This window comes from Tursiops truncatus, chromosome 5 (assembly GCF_011762595.2).
Source record: "Tursiops truncatus isolate mTurTru1 chromosome 5, mTurTru1.mat.Y, whole genome shotgun sequence".
In the NCBI taxonomy this organism is placed as follows: Eukaryota; Metazoa; Chordata; class Mammalia; order Artiodactyla; family Delphinidae; genus Tursiops; species Tursiops truncatus.
The window spans coordinates 132,639,715-132,665,847 of NC_047038.1; positions in this window are offsets into that span (position 1 = coordinate 132,639,715).

The following is a 26,133-nucleotide window of genomic DNA, read 5'->3' on the forward strand; positions in this document are numbered from 1 at the left end:
AAAAGGATCACAGTGGCTGCTATGAAAAGATTAAACTGTAAGGAAACTAGAGCAGAGGAAGAGAAGTGTTTAGGAGGCTGCTCACATTGTCCGAGTGACAGGCGATGCTAGTTAAAATTCAACAGATGGAGACGGATCGGAGGCGACATGGTCAGTCTTGAGCAATGTGTTGACACAGGGCTGACAAAACTTGCCAACATATTCGATATGAAGGAAAGAAAAGTTTATGTTCTGAGCAACTGCGTTTTAACGACAGGATAATAACAAGAATAGTGATAAGTGTTCATAATTACGCACACAGACCACTGGAACATAAGTTATGAATGGTGAAAACATGCTATTAATTTCAGTCGTTAGCATGACGACATCCAAGGAAAGATCAGGAAAGGCACTGTGGAAGAGAGGTCACCTGAAGTGGATTTTAAGGATGCAAAAGATACATTTTGTGAAGTTGCGAGTAGCTGCAGAGGAATAGAGAGGGTAGCATTCTAAGCATAAATAAAATCCCTAATCAGATTTTGCAGTCTGCAGCTTATGTTTCTGTATTATTCTGCTCAGGCTGCCGTAACAAAAACTGTTGACTGGGGGCCTTAAACGACAGAGGTTTATTTCTCACAGTTCGGGGGGCTGGAAGTCCAAGGTCAAGGTGCCAGCAAGGTAGGTTTCATTTTGAGGCTCCTTCTCTTGACTGGTAGGTGGGCATCTCACTATGTGCTCACATGGCCTCTTCTTTCAGCATGCATGAAAAGATAGAGAGCGAGCTCTGGTGTCTCTTCCTCTTCTACTAGGAAACCGGCTCCTTTGGATCGGGTCTCCATCCTAATGACCTCATTTAGCCTTAATCACCTCGTTAAAGGCCCTGTCTCTCACATGGTCACGTGGGGGTTAGGGCTTCAACGTATGAATTTGGATGGAGGACACAATTCAGTCCACAGCCATGCCCATCCCACTTTGTGGGATACACAGTGTTCTGTAGGATTCGAGCTTAGCTAGATATATCTCATTCTTTATGCTTTATAAGGTAGAGCTCAGGGGCCCAGAGCCACCACGTTGCACAACTCCAGTAAATACCATTCACCTCACATTGCTAGGACCATGAGGCCACCAGCACTGTGGGGTTTACGGATAGCAGGAGTCTTTACAGTGGCCTTGGTGGAGAGGGGTAGAGCAAAACTACAACTGAAATACTGCTGACAACAAGTAGGATACTTCTGACAGGTTTGGGAAATATTTCATTGATATATTCAGGTCATCTTAACAAAGGAAATAAATCCATGTGACCTAGGGCTGTGTTCTACATAGGATTTTATAAGTATGGTTCCCACCACAGATTTCATACTAGGGCATTATAAAAACAAAAACAAAACGCAGGGTCTTTCTCTGATCTTCATCCCACAGCTCTGTATATCAGGAGATAAAATCTCAAGGTCCTGATGTTTTGACTCTTTATTTCTCCCTAAGAAGTCCCACAGAACTACCCCATCTAGTCTGCCAACCCCTTTATCTCACCTGTAAGCAGTCAACATTTGGGCACTTTTTCGTAGTAGTAATAAACCCACACGCTTCGTTGTATGTCAGAAGTCTCTCTTCTTTCTCCCGTGTAGTTAGATGCCTTTTACATAAAGGCATGCTAAATTCCACTATGGTGGTCATTCTGCAAACACACTCATGTTATCCTCTATGTATTCCCTCAAACAAGCAAGAGTGAAAAATCAGAGCACAAGACAAAACAGACAACATAAAAAGTACAGCTAACATATCAAAAGCCCAGGAAGCTCAGCAGTTTTGTATTCATTTTTCCTGAACTTTGGAATAAGCTTCTAGAACTGGTCACATAAACCAACCTTCCCCAATGGCAACATCAAGCAGACATATAATACAGCTAGTGGAAAAGAGAAAAGGCCCAAAGCAATCTACAACACAGTCCATAACACAGCCCATAGCATAAACTAAATAACAACAACAGGAACAATAAAAACAACAAAAAATGACTTGTAGTTGTTGAAAAAGTTTTGCTCTAGTTCTTTTTCCTCACAGGCTAAAATCTGTTTTCCAAGCGTAATCTCTTAAGAATCTCACTTCTTGGGACTTCCCTGGTGGTGCAGTAGTTGAGAGTCTGCCTGCCAATGTAGGGGACACATGCTGGAGCCCTGGTCTGGGAAGATCCCACATGTTGTAGAGCAACTAAGCCCCATGCACCACAGCTGCTGAGCCTGCACTCTAGAGCCCGCAAGCCACAACTACTGAGCCCGCGTGCCACAACTACGTGGCACGTGTCTAGAAGCCTGCGTGTCTAGAGCCCGTGCTCTGCAACAAGAGAAGCCACCGCAATGAGAAGCCCGCGCACCATGATGAAGAGTAGCCCCTGCTCACCACAACTAGGGAAAGCCCGCACACAGAAATGCAGACCCAAAAAAAAAGAAAAAAAAAAAGAAATGAAGACCCAACACAACCAAAAATAAATAAGTAAAAGATAAATTTATTAAATAAAATCTCACTTCTCTCTCCCTTTCTTTCCTCTTTTTTAATTTTAAGAAAATTTTATTGAAATATAGTTGATTTAAATGTGTTAGTTTCGGGTGTACAGCAAAGTGATTCAGTTATATATATACATATATACTTTTTCAGATCCTTTTCCCTTATAGGTTATGATAATATATTAAATATAGTTCCCTGTAGGTCCTTGTTGGTTATTTTACATATAGTGATGTGTATATTTTAAGTGAAGTCAGAAAGAGAATTATCATATGATATTGCTTATATGTGGAATCTAAAAAAACAAAAAGATACAAATGAACTTATTTACAAAACAAAAACAGACCCCAGACATAGAAAACAAATTTATGTTTACCAGGCGGAAGGGATAAATTAGGAATTTGGGATTAAAATATTTTCTTTTTTAAAAACAAATTTTGCATTAGTTTAATTGCTCATCCTTTGTATTATATTTCAGATTTACTTTCTATAATGTTTACCCTTTTTTAAAACTGTGGAATATGGTATAGAAATAAAATAATGTATTAATACACACATATAGTTGAAAAGTGAGTAAGGAAAAGTGGCTTTCCCAACATAGAGGCAGAGAACATGCATGATACTTGTAGCCCTAAGGTCACTGGGAACCTGGATCTGAGCACATCCTCTTACGTCTCTGGAGAAAAGCCAAACCCTGAACTGTGTGTTAATCACTCCCACTTGCTTTCTTCGTATTTTACATATGTTTATTTTAAACATATTTTTTTAGTTTGCTATATACTTTTAGTTTGCTGTACTTAAAGTGCTACATACTTGTTTGCTATACTTAAAGTGCTACATACTTTGTCCAATATATTGTTTAGTTTGGAAAACTCATGTAAAAGGAAGTGTACTCTGGATATTTCTGAGACTTTTTTTTCTCAGTGCTATATTCTTGAGACTCATCCATGTTGACATGAGTAGCTTTCAACCATTTTCACTATTGTGTGATCTCACTGCATTAACTACATTTGATAGGGATAGAGCAGGGTAATTAGTTAGTTTAGAAATCCCACCAGGGGATTAAAGACAGAAGGGGAATTTTAAGGGAGTTGGGGAGACTGTTGTAAGCTAATGACCACTCAAGAAAAGAATCCAGTAACCAAGCAACAATCTACTCCACTTTGAAGGAAGACCAGGTTTATCCAAGCACCAGGCACACTCAAGCCACAAGTTCTGATCGCTAAAGCACAAGACAGTAGATATGGGGTCAGAATCTCGTTACATGAAGTCAGGGAGTTAACGGTCTTTGAAGAGTAGCATTTCTGCAGGTGGCCAAGATGGGAATATAGATGAAAAGAGGAAAGAAACTAGGTGAAAGGGGACATAATACTGAAACCTGAGGTGAATTACCGTATTTTAGTATATGTCACTGTCCCTTTGCTAATATATAATGCATATGATTTAAATAATGCCATGACAGTCCCTGTTGAGCCATATAGGGTCAAAGGAGAAACTAATGATGTAAGCCTTGACGTCTACCCCCAAATGAGGAAGAAGGTGGTCTTCTCCCCTCCCTATTTTTTCTTGGATTATAAAATGTAGCCCCCTTTGCTCTCCGGGCTGTGCTCCCCTGCCTGCCTGCTTGTACCGCTCACAAGCATCCTATGCTAATAAACTCACTCTTCACCTATCACTTTGCCTCACACTGCATTCTTTCTGCATCAAGACAAAAGGATCTGAGCTTCAGTAAGTCCTGGCACCAGGTGAGCAGTTTCAGTGAAAAGACAGTGGGTTCAAGTCTCCTCCTAAGTCAGGGATTGTGGGTTCAAGTCCCAGTCTGGTTTTTGGCTGGGTTCGAGTGCTACCCAAGAAGGAGTGCGGTTTCACATTTGCTTTCAGATTCCCTTAGCAAGGGGGAGCCATAGGTGAGACTGGGCTCCAAGCTTTGAGGACGAGAAGTCAGAAAGGAACTTGTCTCTTCTTTGTGCTTTTCCATTTAACCCGGGCTGTTGATATACCACAGGCCATGCTCAAACTGAATGACACATAGTTTGGGAGACATATTGAGGCCATTTAATCGTGTTCCTGATTGACCCTGGATTAAGATTTCACCAGATGGTAAGGCACCATCCACTCCAAGTGTCCCAAAGCAGAGTCCCCTCCCCACCCCGACACACTATGACAACAGTAGCAGTCATCACAGGGAGAGGACAGCCATGCTCAACATGAAGGGCTCTCACTGTCAGCAGAAGCCATGGCTTTGGACCATAACAAGAAGAAAAAGTAGGAGAACTTGTTTTGGCTTCTGAGTTCCTATTATAAGAACCGAAGAAAACTCATAGAAATGACTGGTAATAATGTGGATGGGGAGCGATGATATTATAGTATAGCGTTTACAGACCCCGGTTTGCCATTTACTCGCCTGTTCTCAAGCTGCAAATGAACAAACAATAAAACAGCACCAGGTATCCTGGGATAAATACGCCTCCTCCGTCAGGCCTCTAGATTGTCATCATTGAGGAAACCGGAAATGCTGACATCGGAAGGGAGGAAAGGCCCTCTCTTGAGAGCACAAGTACACACCAGAGGTCTGGCCATAGGACTCCTAAATGAAGAAGGAAAGGCCTTAGAGCTCTCAGAAATACAAACCAGGCCTCAAGCAAACAAATTCTATTGCAAGATAAATTTTTAATCAGGAAAGTGAATTGAAATTCCAGTTCTTCTTAACCCCGTAACTTTCAGAATCATAGTCTGAATTCAGTTCCGTGTTCATAGTAGTGTTAACCCAAAAGCTTACTATTAACCAATAACATTAAAAATAATTGACTGCTACACTTGGAAACAATCCCAGAATTTTTTCTATACCTTTCCACAAATTTAGAAAACACAAAAAATTATGCAATGGAAATTCTTAAGCATTTCTAAGTAAATTCAATTGCAAACAGGTTTCAAGGCTTATAAATAGCTTGTGTACACAGCTTTGGCAGGAAAGCGCTCTCTACATGAGACCCCTTTTTCTTGTCACTAAACTTAAGCCAGGTACTCCCATGCTGTAATCATTTCTGGCCCTGGCACACCTTTCAGATCTTGTGATCATACAATACCTTGGCCTAACTTGTTGGCTCGTTCCATAGGTCAAAGAAGTAGAAATGGGGCTTCCCTGGTGGCGCAGTGGTTGAGAGTCCGCCTGCCGATGCAGGGGACATGGGTTCGTGCCCCGGTCCGGGAAGATCCCACGTGTCGCGGAGCGGCTGGGCCCGTGAGCCATGGCCGCTGAGCCTGCGCGTCCGGAGACTGTGCTCCGCAACGGGAGAGGCCACAACAGTGAGAGGCCCGCGTATCGGCAAAAAAAAAGAAGTAGAAATGAATAAGTAATTAACAGGCGACAAGATCTCTTCCCCAGCTTCCCCTTCAGTAATCTCATGAACAAGCTGTGTGAACAAGACAGAATGTAAAGAAAGATCGCAAGGAGTCAACAAGCCTGCACACAGTGGGGATGGTGAGGACACTGACCCCCCATCTCAAAGATTAAGGGAGTTTACTTCCCTGTTTCCTTTTAAAAACTTTCATGGCCGAACAGAATCTTCGGAGGTGGTTTCTGGGGGACTCTGAGTCCACCTTCTCCCCAGATTGCTGGCGTTCTGATTAAAAGCAACTTTCCTTTCCACCGACATTTTTATCTCGTGAGTATTGATTTTTGAACAGCGAGTAGCCGGACCTGATTCGGTAACTGTTGCAGAGATGAAACACCTCATGCTTACCCCACTATATCGTGTTCGGTGATGGTATACACACTGAACATGGAGGATATTAAGAAATATCTGTTTACTTCTACAAATAAACTTTTCCAATTTATAATCAAATTTACCAATGAAACTTTACCTGCAACCAAACTGAATCCCAAAAGTAAATGAATCCCTAAAATAGATGATTATATAATACTTCTAATTAACATTCTCAAATGTATATACACATTTACTGGTTAAATGACAGTTGTCTCTAGCGAAACCCCTCACCCTTTTCGTTAAAAGGACTGTCTATTCAAAATTATGCAAAAATGAGTTCTTGGTTTCCTAGGGAATTGCCAAACCCAACTGCAGTTTCTAATCAAAAATTAAAGGAAATTCCCCTCCCTGTTTTGTTCAGTGTGTATGTTTGCGTTGGTTGGGGGCTTGGGGGGATTCTGATTAGAGTGACTTTAGCAGGTTTTTTAAATTACCAAAGAAAAAAAATAGCAGTATATATGAGCTATCTAGAATTCTATGTGAATCAAGCTGTATTCAGAGATGAAATTCATTTTTTATCTCTTCACCAACACATGTAAGATTTTAAGCATAAATCAATTCTCAAGACAATTCTTTTGCAGAATTGTTCTTCCGACATTTTCTATTAAGAATTTAGCACCCCTATTCTTCTTTGCCGGGAACTCAACAATTCAGTGTCCTCCTCTGTGTCATAAAAATTTATGGCAGTCTGTATGCACACATCCTGAATGAAGAAGAGGTATTGAAAAACGTGTGAGAATAGAGCACCTCTGTCTCTTACTAGGTAAGGAGGAGGTTTTGTTTTTGTTGTTTAAGATACTGACTGCTGTTCCCTTCCTTCCACAGTCTAGCTCCTCTGTCCTGATTCTTTGCCCACATGCATGCTTCTAGAGTGTCCCGAGGGTAATGGGTGAAGGATGGAGCTGTGTCATGGCTGTTATCCTGCCCCTCACAGGTGGGCGGGCTTACACCTGCATGATCGTTGCTGGGATCTTTTTCTGGCTACACTCTTGGCCCCCGACTCTGGGGGGGTCTGTTGCATGTGGAACTGTGATCCCCATTTCCCACGGCCTGAATCCCATCTGTAGCACTTTATGTGGGGTGACTTTACCTCTCAGGCTGCTGCACTGTGTCCCTCCTGGTTTCTTTCCTTCCTTAATTCCCACCAAGTAGCTTTCACGGAATTGTAATTTTTAATTGGACTTAGAAAGACAAAAGGTAGTGGAGTTGCAAGAGAGGTTGAAACACCTCAGAAGCGGCTGGCTAGCACCACAACCTTCTGCTTTTCCCCTCTTGCTCTGTCTCTTATGTCAGGGGGTAGAGGCTAGATTATAATGAGGGGACTACATTGTCTGGATAAGGCCAGACAACAGCTGGTACCGAGACCCAGAAATTGTGAGTCAGGGGGCCAGCCTGGGTGATCCCAGTTAAGACCAGCAGATCTGTCCACTCTCCACACAGATCTGTGACACACACACAAAATAATTGTTGTTTTAAGCCCCTTAGTGTTGGAGTGGTTCATTGTGCAGTAATTGATCACTGAAGTACAGCGCTGAGCACTAGCTGAAATTACCCTTTTATTTAAGTGCGTTATCTGTCTCCCACGTGTGAACACCAGGAAGGCAGGGACATGGTTTGGATTGCTTACTGCTGAAATACCACTGCCTACATCATGGTCTGGCATGCAGTACATACCCTATCAGTATTTGATAAATAAACGAACCAATATACATCTAATCCTATTGCTTCCACTATGAAATACGCTAAAATGGAAGCAGTTCTTGGGGTTGAAAATGTCTAAATTCCAGTCTGCTTTGATATCCACTAAACAGACATATGGCCTTGGGGGAGCTGTTTTGCCGAAAACCCGCTCTCGGTTTTAAGGTTCGTTGGATTCTCTGGCAAAATAACCACTCTCTCACGCAAATAAACAGCTTCAATCAAATCTTTAATAGAAGAGGATTTAACTTAATTTCAATATACAATCATTAAAAGGAAAGGAATAAGAATATTGACAGAGTATATAACAGAACATGCATCACTGAATTGGGCCAACACCTACTTCCAGATCCAAGCAGCAGCTAGGAAGTCCCTGGAACAGCAATCTGGAGCCCCAGCTGGGAAGGTGCCGGGCGGTGCGTCCACCCCTCGGGTGAGACTTCAGAGTGCCGCTCAAAGGAGTCCTGCTTTTAACGCCAAGCCGCAAGCTGTGCCAATATGCAGCTCTGGCTATTATCATAAATGCTTTGATACTGTAGTTGTCTCACAATGTTTACTGATCCCTGGGAACTGGCCAGATTCCTGAGGCCCAGGAAGCTTCGTGACTAATTCCATTCTTTATCTGTTGGTTCCCAAGACTTGCTAGCACCGTTTCTGCTGACCTGCATGTAGTCTAGCAGCTCGGCATGTAGGTCTTTCAGGGTCTTTGTTTAGTCAGGGGCCTATTGTTGCCTCTGAAGCCTGAACAAGGCTATTTTACTAGTTCCCCAACAGGAGCAACGCCTGGTCTTTCTAAGCTTTAGTTTTTTTTTTGTTTCGTTTTTTTTTTTTTTTTGCGTTATGTGGGCCTCTCACTGTTGGGGCCTCTCCCATTGCGGAGCACAGGCTCCGGATGCGCAGGCTCCAGACGCGCAGGCTCAGCGGCCCAGCCGCTCCGCATGTGGGATCCTCCCGGACCGGGGCACGAACCCGTGTCCCCTGCATTGGCAGGCGGACTCTCAACCACTGCGCCACCAGGGAAGCCCCTAAGCTTTAGTTTTATAGCCTAAAAAATGGGGATCTTAATACCACAAAGGTTGATTGTGACTGTTGAATGAGACAACAGTAAATAAATGTCTGTCACAGCATTTGTTTTAATAAATAACAATTGTGATGATGATGAAGCCATAAACAGAGCAGGAAACTGATGGTACCATTTAATAATTTATGATATATCTGCAAATGAAGGGTAAATCTTAGTTAAAAGGACTCCATGTTATAGACTTAAAAAATTGAGCTGTCCCGAGAGTAGAGGTGACAATACCATCTCAAACTTGGGGGGCATTTCTGGGTAGCTTTCCCAGTAATGACAGTGTAATCTCTCTCTTACCCTGTCCATAAAGAGCCATGGGTATTTGACAGAAATATCTGCTCGTGGCGGGCAGCAAGCCCTCCTGACCCACATGAAGGCAGTTCCATGAGCTTGGGATTACTAGCACAATTTTCTACACAACAGTGACAATGAACACAGAGAAGTGTAATTTGAAAAATATGATTTAGGGATGTGATAATCTCTTGATCTCTAACCTGATCATCTCTCTGGCATAGTATTAATACCTAATGGTGTTTTGCAGGCTTAGAGATTAAGTAGCATAAGACATGTAAGGCATAAGAGCTCGGCAAATAGGGAGCAGGGTCATAATTTGTAGTGACTTTTCTAATATGAAAGTATGGCATGAAACAAATGGGCCATCTAACAAAATTAAGAGAAAATCCCATTGGCAATAGCTAATTAGATACTGAGTATTTAATGGCACTGAGGAAACCGGGAACATCAATAATTTTCATGGAAGTTAGTTTGACAGTTTTAAGTGTTTCTAAGTAGTATTTGTATTCATTTTCAAGTCATTTTTCTTTTCAGAAAGTAAAGTGAAAGTGTTGCATTTTGGTGTCCTGTGGTTCTGACATTTCATATCCAAAGACCCGACTGTGTAATATGCTGTAGGTCACATTCAGCTGTGCCGTATTTTGTGAGGCATTAGCTGTGAATACAATTTTAGCATCTGGTGCATAGAGCAATATTATTTTTCAGCACTTCACTTAAGGAATAAAACTCTTGAATGTTTTTTCAATAGTTAGTTAAATACGCCCAATAAGTGAGGGAAAGATCTAGCACTTCATAAATAAACAAGAACGCTATGAAGAAATGCTTCTGGTGTTCCTTTTCACTTCAGCATTCTATTTCATTGAAAACTCTTGTTTGTTTGGGGTAAAGGGAAGCTCAATTTTAACATGACAACTTGAAACACTTCCTTAGAAATAGTAAGTACAATTATTCATTAAACTGCCACACTGTATGACAGACTCTAGGTCGATCCACCTCACGACAGATAACTCAATTTTGTTTTTCTTTTATGGCTGAGTCATATTCCATTGTATATCTGTAAGTGAAGTAAGTCAGAAAGAAAAGACAAATACTGTATGCTAACACATATATATGGAATCAAAAAAAAAAAAAAGGTTCTGAAGAACCTAAGGGAAGGACAGGAATAAAGACGCAGACGTAGAGAATGGACTTGAGGACACAGGGAGGGGGAAGGGTAAGCTGGGATGAAGTGAGAGAGTGGCATGGACATATATATACACTACCAAATGTAAAATAGGTAGCTAGTGGGAAGCAGCCGCATAGCACAGGGAGATCAGCTCAGTGCTTTGAGACCACCTAGAGGGGTGGGATAGGGAGGGTGGGAGGGAGGCTCAAGAGGGAAGAGATATGGGAACATATGTATATGTATAGCTGATTCACTTTGTTATACAGCAGAAACTAACACACCATTGTAAAGCTATTATACTCCAATAAAGATGTTAAAAAAATTAAAAAATAAAATAAACTGCCAGAACTTCAGGTGATTTCCTATTAAAAATGTATTTTCAAAATAAGCTATAGGTGTTGATCTGTTCCATTGGGACTTTCTAGTGTCCTTGCAGTGCCTTAAGGTAACATCTGTGTGTCAGGAGCTGGGAAGGGGCTGATTTGTCTCTCTACAAGTTAGCCTGCCACAGTTCTACAGGTGCTGTGGAAGACACAAGGCTCCTGTTTTAGAGACAAAAGACAGTTCATTACTCATGGCAAAGGCAGTGGCCAGAATCTCCACATTTCTGTTGGTTACCCAGGTGCCATTGTCCACAAAGCAATGGTTAGAGGACCAGGGACCGCCTGCACATGCAGCAGCTTGCATTATAGAAGAGGAATCCCGAGCTTAGGGAACCCAAATCTTTCACAGTGGGCTGTCAGCAAATCTGCCCTCGGTTCTGGAGGGAGATAAACATCTCTTAGAAGATAGTCTGGAGCAAAGGTAGCAGTGTCTCTGCTTTCAAGACATGAAGGAATGTGAGAGACCCATAGAGGATTATCTCTCAATGCTGTGATGCCACTTTTTCTCTCTTGACTCTCTTCAATTCAACTATTAAGTTAATGAGAAAGCTAATTATTTAATATATAATATACATTATAATATATAACATAATAAATATTTAATATTTTAAACCCTCCATAATTTTATCCATAATGAACAATGCATACTGAAAGACCTTGAGATGCACACAATTTTTATCACCTGCCAATACTTCTGCTTGTTCATTTATTCAACGTCACATGCTAAGTGCTGGGCATTGTGTATCCAAGGCTGAACAAAGCAGTTTCCACTGACACCGAACATAGACTCACTCTATTATGAAAAACATGTAATAAGCAATCACATATGTCATCTTTTAGGACATGTTACACTTTCTGTGGTAAAAATATTTTTATTTTGAAAAATAACACACACCTAAAATAAAACAATATGCACAACCTCATAAACTAGTATAAAACAAACATCTGGACACATGAACAAGGGCTCTGCGTCTTACTTTATAAACGTTTTAAGTTTCATAGTCTCCTTTTTTCTCAAAAGTTACCACTGCTGTAACATTTATGATTCATAGTTTCCTGACTTTGCCCTTTTAACATTTAGGTTTACCTTCCTAAGATTTATAGTTTTGTTCTGTCAAGTTTTGAAATACACATAAAGGGGAATTACATAGTATGCAATTTTTTCCTGTGGCTTTTTTTCATTTAACATTTTCTCTAAGATTCACGCATGTTGCTGCATGTAGCTGTAGCTGCAGTTCCTTTATTTTCATTGTTGCCTGGTTTTCTAGTACGTGATTGTGCCATGCTATAATTGTTCCTTCTGCAATTGTGATTTTTGAGATTACTTACAATTTCTGGCCATTAAGAAAAATTCTGACCTGAATGTTCTACTTTCTACATTCAACTGTTAGTTTTTCCTACACTGGTCTCTGAGATACATTACACGGCGCAGTGGCTGGTTTATCTGTGAGTTGATAGCACTTTGCACAAAATTTAAGAGCTATAGTAGTTCCAAGAAAAGCTTTGCTGAATAAGGACCGGAAAAGTTGTTGAACAAATTAATTGAATTTTGGTGGTAGGAGATCAGAATTTTAAAGGAAAATAGAAACTTAAGCCAAGGATAATTTTCTTCACAATTAGAGAAAGGAAAAGGAATTTTAATGGAAAGCATTAAAAGGTTGATATGCTCTGTGACATTCTATGACCCATTCCCTTTTTTTTTTTTAACATCTTTATTGGAGTATAATTGCTTTACACTGTTGTGTTAGTTGCTGCTGTATAACAAAGTGAATTGGCTATATATCCCCATATCCTCTCCCTCTTGCGGCTCCCTCCCACCCTCCCTATTCCACCTCTCTAGGTGGTTGCAAAGCACTGAGCTGATCTCCCTGTGCTATGCGGCTGCTTCCCTCTAGCTATCTATTTTACATTTGGTAGTGTATATATGTCCATGCCACTCTCTCACTTGGTCCCAGCTTACCCTTCCCTCTCCCCGTGTCCTCAAGTCCGTTCTCTACATGTGTGTCTTTATTCCTGCCCTGCTACTAGCTTCATTAGTACTGTTGTTTTAGATTCCATATATGTGCATTAGCATACGGTATTTGTTTTTCTCTTTCTGACTTACTTCACTCTGTATGACAGACTCCAGGTCCATCCACCTCACTACAAATAACTCAATTTCATTTCTTTTTATGGCTGAGTAATATTCCATTGTATATATGTGCCACATCTTCTTTATCCATTCATCTGTCAATGGACACTTAGGTGAGTGGAGGTGGGTCTTAGCGTTTAGACGGAGATCTCTTGGGGAGCTTTCACCGTTTGATATTATGTGGAGCTGGGAGGCGTCTGGTGGACCAATGTCCTGAACTCGGCTCTCCCAACTCAGAGGCACAGGCCTGACACCGGCCAGAGCACCAGGACCCTGCCAGCCACACACCATGTGTTCTTTTAAGAGCACTCTTAAGGAACATCCTGGTTGTGTGCGCTACAACTTTACGTTCGAACTGAGAGCTGCGGTGGATGGGATTTTTGCCTTCCCCAGACGGTTGAAGGTTACGATTTTTGTTTTTGGAAACCCCACCACCTCCTTATTTCTATTATTATTTTTGCAAGAAAAGTATAAAAAGAGTTGGAGCGGAGGTGAGATTTGTGATCGGGAAAGCCCTGGACGCCCTCCTTCTCCGTCTTCTGCCTCTCTCTCTCTGATTAGTTCCTATCCAGCAGCAGATTGAAGCAAAAGATGATTCTTCTCAAGGTTTGTTCAGCAGCTTCACTTCTAGGTGAAGGCTTCATGAACCAAGTGACGTCAACCAATCAGGCTTCTCTCACTCTCCTCTCTGTAACAATGAAAGTTGCTGTTAACAAGGGAAAAAAGAGAATTTTTTATATCATTTCAGTTCCAATAATAAATGACCTATCAACTCTAAAGTAGCCAAGGGAGAGAGGGCCCGTTTCCTTTTATTCCAAACTCTAGGTACAAAATTAAAAGGTCTTGCTTATACATTGAGATCAGAAAGATCACTAGCACTTGAGAGTGAGAACGTATTAGAGACATGAGCAGTTCACAAGGAGAATGTGGACCGTTAGGTTATACTGATCAACAGCTTCTACCCTCTATATTCAAACTTAAATCTCACTGGTCTTCAATATTGTCCAATTTATTAAGCTCTTTGTTGTACGTAAAACATATTTTTAAATTTCAAAATTTACAAAAGACTGTAGGTAATTAAAAAATCTTTTCCTACCTGTCAATTAAGTATTAGCAGGCATTTCAATTATTTTTAAATATTCATGATTCAGAGATAGCCTAAGGGTGACAAGAATCTTTTGGAAAGAAGGCAGTATTTATCCCTCTCACCCTTAAATCCCAAAGGATTTGAGACTTCTTGCAACCATAATGCACATAATGGAATAGAAAAAAGAAAATATAAATATAAGAAAATTAGAAGAAAATCTGAGGAGATACAGTTACAGGGTTTGAATAGCTTCTTACCTCTAGGTTATTCCTAAGGTACAGGGGAACATTTACATTATTTGGAACAAATTACGTGCTAGAAAATAGAGAGTTGGCAAAGACAGAATCCTGTTTTTAGAGGCTATTTTAAGCACAGTTCAGAGTGACAACGAGAAAGGGAAAAAAATAACGCTGTCTATAAGGCTGACACTCAAGAATGGGGAAAGCTGTGGGTTAAGACGTACATTGTCCTAACAAAATGAATGCCAAATCACTGTAATTGTCACAATCTGACATTACACTATTCTGAAAGAAAATTAATGTCACTTCAATTGTGAGAGTCTCAATCCCAAGAGACATTTTGGTACCATTCCATACGCTCCTAGGAATAAGCATACGGGGATTCCTGACAGTAGGGTCTGGGCATGGGGAAACAATGAAGCAAAATGCCAGAGTGCCATATTTTTTCCTTTCCATTTTATTGCTCTTTTCTCACCAGGAAATATACGTGTCCTGCCCTCACAAAGACCATGCTTTCAACTAATTGTTGAAATCTTCTAAGTCTTAGTCTATGAAGTTTAAAATATTGCTCTAGCCATTTTTATTCTTTTTTATTCTTGGTGAGAACATTTATGTTATACTCTTAGAAAATTTTAATTATAAAATACAGTATTATCAACTATAGTCAAAAACGTGTCAGTTAACTCAGTAGTAGGACTCCTTCACGATGTATACACATATCAAATCAACACGCTGTATACTTTAATATAATTTTATCAGCTGTACCTCAGTAAAGCTGATAAAAAAAATGCTCTACCCTAAGCCAAAGGTCCACCTTTAATTATTGGAGGTGGTACTTTAGAGGAGAGTATTGGACCCACGCTACTGAGACTCATATCTCACCTGTGGAACAGTCTACTGGCTCTACATTCCTGCGATGGGTTCTGTCAATCAATGAACAGAACAGGGGACTCAGCACGAAATACTTCATTTGTTCCTCTTATTAGGTAAACTCCTATATAACACACATATCTTTTCCCTCAACAAAAGATAGGTCAGCTACTGCATGGATGAACTGGGGGTGGTCTGCAGAGCACAGGATTGGCAGTGGGCAAGTCTGAGTTCTCGTCTGGCTTGCTCCCTCACTTACTTGGACTTATACTGGTCACTTGGCATCTTTTCCTTTTCTCAGTTTCCTTTTCTCTTAGGTGAAGGGATAATGCCCCACTGAGGAGGGCAAAGTCATGTCAAAATGTATACCAGCTCTATACATTAATTTTCTGGTGCTATCTGAAGCTCCTTTTTTCGTTGTTTAGGGTTAGATTTGTGATGAGTAGGAAGATCACTAGGGCTACTCTTGGAGGTCTGCCATGGATATGAAAAGAGTAAATGTCATATGACTGCCCTGCACTTTTCTGATTAGATGATTCCCAGGGTCTTTTATTCTGTGAGTCCTAAGTTTTGCTTTAGCTCTTTTATAAATGCATTCTCCCTTGGTGTCTCTTTTTTCCCAGTGACTTTTATTGCTTTACTAAAAAACAAAAAAACAAAAAACAAAAAAAAACAATCTGGATCTGAGATTAGCAGTGGGAAGTCTGAATCCTTCTTCATGAAAAATGAAAATTTTCACTAAGTATCGGCCTGGTGCAGAGTGTCCCTGCAGTGGTGCCTGTAATCTCTTGTATTTGATTAGTCACAGAGACAGCTTGAGGCTTAGCTCTTATTAAGGTTCTTAAGAACCTTATTCAACAACTGCCTGGCAGTCCCTTCTCCCAAACACACAGAAATTTGAGAAACAGAAAGCAATGTGGTTTAATCATTTTCAGTGTGTTGAAAATAATGGAAATTTACCACCCACTTCTCTGGAACAAAATGTACACACTAGCAAAGATACATTACTGTGGAGGGCGGTGAATGGGGCCACGAGAAAGTGCCCTTTGCTGTGATGGGTGGACGGTCAATGGCGTGGTTAGTTCCAACTGCAGTCCAGCACCCAGACTCCCTGCCTGTGTGCTGGACCACAAGGCCGCCACTCTCGTCTTGGAATAGGAATTGTTTGTATCAGCCCCTTGTGGCATGGAGGGAAAAGCCCCAACCAAACACAGCAACTCCAAACCCTGTTTCAGATCATGGCACAAACCTGTCTCTTTTAACTTTCACTTTCTATCAAAGGTTGTTCAAACACAATTTAGAGTGCGTTACTTTTTATTTTTCTTGGTGACATTTTCTCCTTTTTGCTCTTACTCCAGCGTCAGATTACTTTTCTGAAGCCAACCTTTTATTTCTGATTTTTCTCCCGTAATCTTTATCTGGACCTGTCTCTTCACCATCTTTCTGATCACTCAATGTTTATTTATATTAAGCACAAATACCTTCCTCTACCTTCCACAATCCCTGTAGCCTAATTAAGTGGCTTCTCTCTCTCTGTCTCTCTCTCTCTCCCTCTCTCACCAAGTGGGTTGAATCTCAGTTCTGCTATTTACCAGCTACATCACTTTAGACAACTTACCTAACTTTTGGGGCTTACATATCTTCATCTGTTAAATGAGTATGATAGGGATAGAATAAGATAGTTACACAGCTAGAAATCCCACTAGGGGAAGATAGATAGAGAGGAACTTCAGGAGATCACAGTAAGCTAGACACCAACCAGAAAATGCCCAGAACATCTGGCAGCTAAGCAACAATCAGAACACTTTGAAACTAAACAGACTTACTTAGGCCACTACCACAGAAAACTGGTTCCAAGACCTGCATTTGGCCTTGGGAGGTTTATAAGATAACAGACCCTGAGAAAAACTGCATTCCTGCCTATAGCCAAGACAGGAATATAGGTGAAAGGGGAAAGAAGCTAGAAAAAGGGGGCATTAGACTGAGACCTGAGGTGGATTACCATGCTTTAGTATATGTTACCACCCTTCTACTGACATACATGTGATTTGAACAGCGCCATGACAGTCCCAGTTAGACCACATAGGGTTAAAGGAGAAACTAATGATGTATCTTTGATTATAAAAATGTAGCCCTCTTTGTTGGGACTGTGCTCCCCTGCCTGTCTGCTTGTACCTCTCACAAGAGTCCTGTGCTAATACACTTGCTCTTTGCCCAGCACTTTGCCTCGAGCTGAATTCTTTCTGCCTCGAGACCAAAGATCATGAGCACCAGGTGAGTCACTTCAGTTAAAAGACAATCTGTTCAAGTTCCCTCCTAAGTCAGGGATTGTGGGTTCGAGTCCTATCTGAAGGATGCAGTTTCAAGAATGACAGTGTCCTCACCAGATTGTTATGAGGATTAAACATGTTAACATTTCTGAAGAGGTTAGAACAGTTTGTGAGATACAGTATTATGTAAATGTTCACTGAATAAACATCAGATAAGGGCCTAGCTACCTCTGTGTGGGTGTTTGTCTCAGGAAAACCAAGTCTCATATTATCTGAGGAATCCACTTAGTCCCCATGTTACAGATGAGCATCTAGTCACTCATCTTTCCTCATGATACTTTGGTACCCACATTAAAATCTTCCTTTTAGGGCTTCCCTGGTGGCGCAGTGGTTGAGAGTCCGCCTGCCGATGCAGGGGACACGGGTTCGTGCCCTGGTCCGGGAAGATCTCACATGCCATGGAGCAGATGGGCCCATGAGCCATGGCCGCTGAGCCTGCGCGTCCGGAGCCTGTGCTCCGCAACGGGAGAGGCCACAACAGTGAGAGGCCCACGTAGCGGGGGAAAAAAAAATCTTCCCTTTACTTTCAAGTCCTGTCATCACTCTGAACTATGAAATCCATAGATGGCCAATTCCTCACACTAGTTCCTCCGTGTTTCTCAACTACAGTAATCTTCCCACTTCACCTCTATTGACCATACTCCAGGATGCAGGCTGTGCAGTGTGTAAACTATGCAAAAACACCAACAAGTGGGTGATCCAGGGCTGAAATCCATGCAGGCTGAATTGATGGGAAAGCTTGCTCTGCTAATGGGGCTCTGGCCCCAGGACCATACCAAGTAACCTTATATCACTCAAATCTATTAGTCCTCTCCAAACATTATCCTTGAAATCCCACTGTCTTAATACAACACATTCTGCTTACAGATTATTCACTTATTAAATCTGTCATCTCCATCTTCTGAGCCGATGGAGAATGCCAGCTTACCAACCCTTCTTATTTCTCTCTATCCATCAGAATCTTCCTTACATCACTTCCTTTGTAATACAAGTTAGATTCCATGAATAAATGCCTAAACCTATATTTCCTAAGTCCTCTGTAATTATTTAACACTTACCAAAAAATCGCAACTGTGGATGAATAAAATTGGCCACTTTATCCATGTGTTCATACAAATAGCTAAGCAAAACTGGAGAATCTTACATATTAGGACAAAATGATGCTACAAAAAATTTATGATAATTAATGATCGTTAATGTCGGAATTGTACTTATTATCTCTTTATAATCAACTAAATATCTGTGTCTGATTCTCACTTCAATTTTCTGTATTTTGTTATAACAAAATCTCCCTAATATTGTCAAACTTAAAACCTGAGTCATCTTGGTCTCCTATTTTTAGTGAGAGCAGAAAGATGATTAGAGAGAAATTACCTCATTTTCAACAACCAAGTTTATAAATTATCCTAAATATTAACTTTTTCTTTTCTCTATTCTTCTATTACAAGGAGGGAGTTATATTTCTTTTCAGCTAAATCTATAGTCCCTCCCCGTTGCCCTACTGGTACTTGAGTGCAACCTCATTTTTCTATTCCAGAGACTGACTATTAATTATCTTTCCATGACCCCCTCTCACTTTCCCATTTTCAATATCTCCATTATTATTAGAATATTCCTATCTGTATTTAAACTTTTTGCCTCTCCCACTTTCATTCCAGCTACCTGCCTCTCACAGGTAACTTCTTGAAAGAGTTTGTATACTCTCCATTTGGTTACCTCTTGTCAACTCCTCAAACACAATCATTGGACTTTTACTCTCACCGTTTTGCTTAGATGTCCTTGAGGTAAAAAATTACCTTCATGCTATTAAGTCTAGTGGACATCTTTTCGGGTCTCTTCTGGTTTCATGCTTTCTGGCTTCTCTTCACAATCTTTATTTTTCTTTCCTGATTGTTAAAATTTAAAGCATCTCATAACTCTGTCCTGAACCTCTTTTCATTCATTACTCTTTTAGGAGATGATAATAATGATGATGATGATAGTAATCTAACATTTATTGAGCACATGCTTTTCTGCCAGGTGCTGTCCTATGCACTTAGTATGTTTTAACTAATGATAGACTCTCGGTATCTCCATAAGGTGTCCACTATCCTTATTCCCTTTTAAAAATGAGGACACTAGACATGAGTTAATAAACTTATTCAAGCTAATTCAGCTGATGTGTGTTATAGGATGAAGATTCAAATCTATCAGCACTTTGATCTGATGCCAGAATTTATGCTTTTGTCCACTCAAAACATGCAGTATACAGATTTAGATCTTACCCATTTCCATGGCTTTAGTTATATCTAAATATCAATGATTCTTCTTTTTTCTTTGGTAAGTTTTCTTTTTTTCTTTTCTTTTTTTTTTCTAACATCTTTACTGGAGTATAATTGCTTTCAATGATTCTATATCTACATCTTTGTCTTAGACAAGATATTAAGCTGTCCTGAGTTATCACATAACCATCTCCAAGAAACATATCCACTGCTCCTCCTAAGGTTGCAACCCTTTCTCTTCCTGGGTTCAGAAAACTCTCCTTCCAATGTCCCCTAGTGCCTTGGTGGTTGGACTCTCTGCTGATGGTGGTCCTGTGTTTCTATATAATTCTGTGTGGTCTCCCTACTCTGACTTTGGAATTATGCCCTTTATAAACACTTCCCCTTTGATATATCTCAGTTTTTATTATTTTGTTTGTTTTCTGCTGGACCCCTGATTGATACAGTAACTGCCACTGGAAGTGGTCTTAGTAAAAAGGTCTTTGAAATGGGATTCCGGACTTTTGTTTGTCATAGATTTAAGGAATACATAGATAACTCCCATTGCAGGGGAAAATAAGACATGAGTAATTCATAGCAAGTGAAAAAAAATCACGACTCTTCAAATTATCACCAGATGAACGTGGGATAAAGTGCATTCAGAGAGCAAGGTCTTGGGAGAACAGGGGTCCATGCACTGAGTTACTGTCCCTGCAGGAGGCCCGAGACCCCCACCCTTCACAAGGACTGCTTACAAGACAAGCTCTTGGCTGTCATCTGGGAATTTGGATTTGGGAGGGTTCTTACCATTCCCAGAACCACTCAGATTGTCTCTCTGTGCCTAAACTGTTTCTAAAATGTGTTTTCCGCCAGTAATTGACAAATAAAAACTGTATGTATTTAAGGCATACAGTGTGATGTTTTTGTGTACCAAACAATGTGATTTATGTTGAACACCTACAACAAAAAGTTGGGAGTCTGGAATTTTGGTACTTGCAGCGAGTGCCTACATGACCAGCCCTCAATAAAACTCCTGGGAACTGAGTCTCCAGTGTGCTCCCCTGAGAGATATTGTATATGTTTTGCCACAAACTCGCTGGAGGAATTAAGCAGGTCCTCTGTGACTCCACTGGGAAAGGACTCCTAAGAGCTTGTGCCTGGTTTCCTCTGTACTTTATTTACCCAATGTGCTTTTCCCTTTGCTGATTTTGCTTTGTAACCTTTAGTTGTGATAAATCATAGCATTTGTATGACTATATGAGTCCTGTAACGCTCCTTGAAAATCACTGAACCAGGGGGTGGTTTGGGGGTTCCTCAACTCACACGGTAACAAAAAACCTTACAGTGATTGTGGAATTACCTGATTACTTCTTAACACCCTAGAGGACATATATAGGAAAATAAAGACAAATTGAAAACTAGGACTCTAAATTAAGAACACTGGTGAAGACCAAAAGTCTCCATAAAAGTTTTGAAATTTCTTGTCACTAGTAGTCACAGGGTAGATTCAGCTGGGAATCAGCCTGGCTTTGTGAGGGTCTCAAAGTAGCAGCACAGATTATACTCTCTATCCTAACAACTTTCTTACACTACAGTAATGATGCTGATGGGAAATGAATGAGGCCCTAGGACATTGGCTGGAGACATTTGGGCAGATAGAGTTGAGGTTGAGAAACCTGAATATCCAAATTTCCATTACATGTTCATGCTGTAGCAAGATACTCCCCTATCTGAGGGCTCTTATTCCACCTCTGAATTAAAGCTCTCCTGTGTCAGTGGTTTCCCAAGCCCATACCAATTCTCTAGGGACCACCTTCTTTTCTTTTTCTATAGGGCAATACTTGAGTTTGAACCTGACATTGTCTACAGTGACCAAGGGTTGTAAAACACGGTACAGGAGGAGACATATAACCTGTACATTAAGAGAATCACAAGACCTTTCCACTCAACTACTATATGGCAGACCTAAGATTTTAACCCAAGCTTGTCTTACATCAGATTGCCCTTAAAGTTATGTAACTTCTATGCGCACACACGCACAAGTGTATATATTACACTCAGTTTTTACTAGTCACCTGGAAGTTGAGGATGACAGAATAATCAAGCATCTTATGCATTAATTGATGGTATTTTAGTAATCTCTAATATTTAGCAATAGAGAACATAGCAATCACTCTTATAATTACTTGAGTGAGGGGTTAAACTTTAGTTATTAAGCTTAGTTAAAGTGATGGGTGTGAATATGATCACTTGTGGAGGAGATACAGAATTAAATTAGAATCCAAATGGTTAAGAGTGGAAACCTGGGGGAGCACTGCCCTTTAAGAGGTAGTCAGAGAAAGAAGATGTTAGGAAAGTGTTTTTGGAAGAGTAGCTGGAAAACCAGAAGAAAGTGTAATTGCTGAAGGTAGAGGAAAGTGGAATTTCAAGGATAAGACGGTGGCTTGTTCAATGCATGAAGGTGACATGAAAAAAGGATTATACAAATTTTGCACTTGGCAATCAAGCCTCACTAATAACTCTGGCAAAGGAATTTTAGATGAAAGACTAAAAACAAAACATAGGGGTATGAAAGGGCGAGGTGAGGAAGTGTGAACCCAGAATATAAACTATATGAATTAGTCCACGTGGAGCCACGACCGCGAATGGAAGGGTAGGTAGGTGTACACGTGGGACTAGATGTAGGGAGATGCAGGCATAAGAAAAGGTCATTATTTTGATACTCATATTAAAATGTGAGCATACCTACATACTGAGTTTAAGAAACCAATCTGGAGGAAGATGGTGAAGATAATGCACAGGGAAGAGAAGTAATTTGTGGAGGACGTCCACTGCACTGGCAGGAGATAAAGAAATTGAGGGCATGTGTAGGGTGATTGGCCCTTAAGAGATTAATAAGTCAGAGGAAAAGAGATAAAGTCAAATTAGAATGATATTAAGAGAAAGATGTGGGGTTTCATATCTGATGGACTATATTTTCTCACAGAAGTCAAGAAAATGGTCATATGCCGAGAGGTTGGGATCATACGTAGCTGTATTGGTGAAGGTTTGCGAGAAACTCTGGGGAGAACTGGAAAAAATGCACTCAGGATTTCCAGATACTAGCTGGGCACTGCATCTTAGTGACCCAGTTGAAGATTATGAATTATTAGTCACACTTCCCTGTTGCAGCATTCAGCTTCTAAAAAGCCGTTTCTTACTTCATTGGTAGCTATTTTTTCCACCACTTTCAATGGAGGTGAATATATTTCATTTTAATATAAATTCTTAGTTCATCTCACTTTATTTTAAAAACTGGAAGTCAAATCTGTTTTGAAATGTTAAAGTTATTCAAATGCATGGAGTTTTACATCCATAAAAATGTAAATTATAAAACTCTGTGTCCCTAGATTTGATACAGATGTTAGCTGAATGAAACTGTGTTTTCATTTTGATGGTTGTTCTGGGCCAGGAATCCAGCTGTGCATTTTGATATGATGATTTAAAATCTAATTTGATATGTATTAAAAAATTCTAGTCAATAAGTCTTTTTGGTCTTTTTGGTTTTTTTTTCCTGAGCCAAAGGTATCCAAATGTTAGCCTTTGTCTCTAAAGCTGTCATCATAAGAAACTTCGAAGTCTTTTTTATTAATCCCTCACTGTCTAAATAAAAATCAAGTTGAACAAAGCTACAAGCAATTACTTTTACTACATTATAGAGATGTTATGTGGTTGTTTTCCTCTGCAGGCATTAAGTAAACATTAACACTGCTCCATTTTATATAGTTTATTTCACTCTAGTCAACTTTAATTTCAGATTGGCTCTCATAGCCTTAAGGTACAAAAGCTCCTTTTGAAATGAAAATTACTACATTTTGTAAGGATCATTTAACTCAAACTGCTTTAGAGAATTATTAGATTTTAAATGCAATCTTTAGTGATATTAAAATATAATACATTATTAGTTGTCAGGTTTGCATAGTTTGTACTACCTAACATAATTTTAAAGTGTACTGTGCCGTTTCTAAGATTACATTTTTAAGATAAGTATACCCTCGGTAATTGACTTTAGGGATTGTGCAGATCATAGATGTGGATGGACTGCTGTCATGTTCAAGAGATTTGTAGTAAAATTTCTAAAATATGAAGCGGTTGACTTAGTTTGATATATTTAATTATAAAATATCTTGTGGCTAAATCCTACATGCATGCCAAATCTAAAGAAAAAGACTTACCTGTTTTGTCTTTAGTTTTACTTAGCCTTAGATAAAAAAGAAATAATTTAATAGGCAAGTAAGCTATGAAAAGATTCATGGTATAAACTATTTTGAGGAGTATTTTCCAAATAATGGTGTTGCTTGTACTGAAATTTACTAACCAGACCATACAGGATGTTTTGTACACTGTTGTCAGTGCTGATAAAATCATAATCATGAGAATGTGTTACTTATGCCTTAGAATGTCTTGTGACAGATGATAGTATATTGGATGGAAAAAGAAAACTTTGACGGATAGCTTGTGCTAAGCGGGCCATGGATTAATAAATCTAGATAGTCCATTGTGGGGAAACTTAAAGGACAAGAAAGTTCCAAAGTCAGTGCTCTCTAACAGTGACTGACAGAGGAACTGGACTTTGGCTGTTTGCTACTAAGTAGCCATCAGGAAGCTCAAACTTCCAACTTTTATATGTGGTTTGCACACATTATTCCAGGAATTCACCACCACATAACACCAAAACAGGTGCCTTCCCATTAGGGTTCCTCAATTTCCAATTTTTACCCACCTAAATGTGGGAATGATCTCAAAATAAGAGATTTTAAATGTAGAAGTTTATTTGTGATAAATAAAACTATGTCTGTTTAATATGGTAAATTTTAGGAAGGTACAGGTCAATGCATGTGAGAATAGGCTTTTGTTCATTTATATATCACTAAGTATATGTAATTTCACTGATAATTTTATTCTCATCTTAATATATCCTCTAAAAAGTATTTTCTCTTCCTGAGATAAAACCGTCTTTGTCTTTAAACTCCAGAGAATTCCATTACTGACTCTGCTGACATCCTAAGGTGGGTCAGGTGACACTATGGCCATGTCAGAAATAGTAAAAGTAAACACAAAATCTATGACACCACTACTTTGTATCAGTGATATACATGATGCATCCATGCTATAAATGTATTATTCAAATTATTAAATCATTAATTCTTTCAAAAATGGGAGGCTTAGCTGCTCAGTTGAGAATATTATTCTTGATCTTTTGGAACAATTTCCAATAAAGCTGGCCATTTCACCCTCACAGCTCTTTTAGATCAGCCTGGATGACCTGCTGAATGACCCTTACAGTCTTATATTTCACACAGTAGAACCTGCAAACATCACTTTTTTTAGTTGGAAATGAATCATTGATACACCTTAAGAACAAGCAAACGAAAGTAAACTGAACTAGACTGGGTCGTTACATTTCATGGAGAAATACAAGCTAAAACTTATACTTTCATTCCTAATGGAGGATTTTGTTAAATAGTGGCCCAAAAAGAATTGACAGAGTAGAAAATCAAATCGTATGTCAGCATGTTTTTTGTGCTAACAGCAAAGCATGATGATGCTGTGGCTTCTATCACTGGAACAAATCAACGGTCTAGAGACTAAATTAGGACTTAATTTGTACATACCAAATACATTTAGATCTGCCTTTGACATTTCTTTTGATTCCAGTTTCTTGAGCAGTCCTCACAAGCGAATCTAAACCATAATGTATATGCAACTCTAAGTGGTTAGCTGCATCTGTAACTATGAAGTTCTGGAAAATGATTCTGTTTCAGATGCAATAAACTTTGAAATTCTCTGTGGGATTCCATAAGCCAGCTGTTATAGGGTAAATTGACCTAAGATAAATGAAAGAAAAGTGGGCACTAAGATTTATAGCTGATAGTTACAAAGAGCAAAACAAGAATAGATATTCTTTCAAGTCAAAGAATAGGTTCAGTGTTATAAAGAGATATAACAGTTTGTAGAGCTTTCAGAGTGGATGTTAAAAGAAAGAAAATATTATTTTTATTTTGAAAATGTGATTATGCCCATAGGCGTGTGTGTGTGTGTGTGTGTGTGTGTGTGGATATATATATATATATATAGTAAATACATATGTGTGTGTTTTTTATAAAGATATATATAAAACACACTCAGATATTTATATACATATTTATATACATATAGACATACAGATATTTATATACATAGAGAGAACACTACTATATTAAATAAGAAGATGAAATAATTCTTCCTATTGACATAATACTGTGGTGATTTCATCTTAAATATTTGTACCTTATAAAATTGGCTAGGTTTATACTAACTTTCAACTCACTTTCACCATGTTTCCATTTCCATAAATAATGCC